The sequence below is a fragment of the Telopea speciosissima genome, chromosome 2, assembly GCF_018873765.1.
Source record: "Telopea speciosissima isolate NSW1024214 ecotype Mountain lineage chromosome 2, Tspe_v1, whole genome shotgun sequence".
Lineage (NCBI taxonomy): Eukaryota > Viridiplantae > Streptophyta > Magnoliopsida > Proteales > Proteaceae > Telopea > Telopea speciosissima.
The window spans coordinates 77,680,599-77,683,437 of NC_057917.1; positions in this window are offsets into that span (position 1 = coordinate 77,680,599).

The window sequence follows — 2,839 nt, forward strand, 5'->3', positions numbered from 1 at the left end:
GTTTTGATATAGGATCAGGTTGATACGGTCTGATACAACCGATATGTATTGGTAATGGTATCGGTCACTGCTGATACCGTGAACTAAATCCATGGGGATAGGAGCTTCTCTTTGTAGAATAGCTCAACAGACTAATAATGATCGGTCGATATGGTATGGATAAGTTTTTTTTTTTTAACGAAAAATTGTTTTGATATGGGATCAGGTCGATACGGCCTGATAAAGTCGACATGTGTTGGTAATGGTATCGGTCACTGCTGATACCGTGAACTAAATCCATGGGGGATAGGAGCTTCTCTTTATAGAATAGCTCAACAGACAGTTAAGTTTGTTATTGGAGTTGAATTTGTTTGGAGGAAAAAGAAACACTAACTAATTTACATGGAGATTCGATTAACAATGAACCTGAGTGAGAATCGAATGATGAGTGATGACCTACTTGAGTTCCGGACTAATGCTGAAATCATGCACTTCCAAGAATATTGTTTGGTTGATGGTTTAAGGTGAACATTGACGGAGAGGAGAATAAGGAAGAAAGGGGAAGGGATTAATGGCAGAGGGAACGAAGAAAGAGGAAAGCGTGTATCAAGAACGGTTGATTCTTTTCTATAGATATTTCTTAAAAGGAAAAAGGAACATTACCTAGTCGCATGGTCCTTACATCTAAACATATAGTGGCCATGAAATGATCAATCCTCAACATCCTCCTCGTAGGAAATGACCTCTCTGTCCCCTTATGTACAAAACCAATTTGCCAATAAAGAATCGGTTGGAACCGAACCACTAAAACCCATGTAAGATGCATATTTACTTATTTAGCGTTACAACTTATATAAGATTTATGTAGTAATTACGACGAAAAACTAAGGGTTATGTTGGTAATTTATTACTTATGAGGAGCTGAATTGTCTCTTTTCTAACACAGCTTGCTTGGTGAATGTCTCGATCTTCTCCACTACATCTTTGAATGTCTCAATAAAGTCATAGTGGAATCAGAAGGCATGGAGCTAATCGACCCCATCAATATTACATCGAGGAGAATCCTTTTGGATATAGCCACCATTATTCATGATATCCGTCACAAAGTATGTTGTTACTAGGGAGACTAACAACACTACTAACTCTCAAGCTCGGAAGGCCTTCTCAATTTAATGTAAGACAATGTGACCTATTTCCTCTTTTTGGCTTCACTTCATATATTATAGAATACATTTTCAAGTAGGGTTGCAACAGGGTCTGGTTGGGCCGGGTTTTATAGAACCCTAACCCAACCTTAAGTCCCTTTAGCTGGGCCCATGCCCGATCCGACCTTGGCTCAGGGCCAGAAAAATCCAACCTTGACCCGTCCTCAAGGTCGGGTCGGGTTGACCCTGATTGGCCTTGATCATGGAGAAAGGGAAAGAAATACATGGATTGGAATGGGTCGAGGAGAACATTATCAATTTTTTATATAAAATAATACTATAATAAAAAATTATATACTTATTGTCTTCATATATAATATATTATATAAAAAAATGTGGGAGACATTTAAAATTTATAATATATATATTATATCAATATATATTTTATAGTATAACTTAAATTAGGGTCAGGCTGGGCCGGGTCAAGCTTAGCCCGAAGTCTCAATCCTAATCCGACTCGATCCGATCCTAATTCAAGACTAAAAATTTTCAGCCCTGACCTGCCCTCAGGGCCAAATATCTCAGCCCAGACCCTGTTCAGACGCGCCAGGGCGAATTGGGGCTGACAGGGCCAAAATTGCACCCCTACTCTCAAGTATGTTCTTAGGGAGATTAATAACATTGTTGAAGGTCGTGTCAATTCCGTGTAAGAGAGTGCAGCCCTATTACCTCTCCCGGTTTCATTGCTTTAACATTTGTCAATCAATAAATTTCTTTGTTACCAAGAAAATAACTAAAATGGGCAAATCTAAATATGGATGCCAACCCATTTTTACAGCTATAGAAAAGATTCCTGTTTGTTGAAATCCAACTTGAAGGTTCTAAGAATCAACAGTCATGAATCAAGAATCTCCGTTTTTTCAGCCTAATTTGCGGCAATATACAGTTCCCTAAAATTTCTCTATCGAAAAGAAGTCTATAAATTTTTGCTTTCCCGCTTCAATCTTCGCCGACGCCAGGTCTTTGAAGCCCTCCTTTACCGCTGCGACCTTCGTCTGAAAGAAAAGGTTGAAAAGCTTCTGCAACTTCAATGTGAAACAAACAATTCAAATTCTTTTTCAAATTTTGATGTTGTTTCTCTGTTGTTGTTTGAATTTTCTCTTCTCAATCTTTAATTTGATCTATTTCACACACTATTCTGGTTGGAAAGGCTAAGTTTTTCTTCCTCTTTCTTATCTTTTTGGGATTTTCCAACGAATTTTCAAAATGTATCTGAATTTTCTTCTCTTTCATTCTAGTAACCCTTTATTGATTCTTGTTGCTTTTTGTGAGTAAAGGGTTACGTGATTGAACAGCTCTCGAAAAATTGCAGTTTTTATTTATTTATTTATATTTTTGGATAAGTAGGCCCCAAGGATGGTTATGAATTCTTAATTGTGACCTTCGTCTTTACCAACTAACAGCTTTTTTGTCTGTTTTAAAATTTTGTTTTCTGAATCTTAGCTCCAAGAAAGAGTTGATTTCGACTCTCTCCTCGGAATCTTTGTGAAAATTTGCTCTTTTTTTTTGTCATTTTCTCCCAATTCTGTAACTCATGTTCCAAAGTTTTTCAAGCTTTGTTCTTTGAATCTTAAGGGGAAATCTCCGTACTTACGGATTAAAGCTGTTCGGTAATTTTATTTTGTTTGTCTCTCTCTACAAATCTACAAATTATA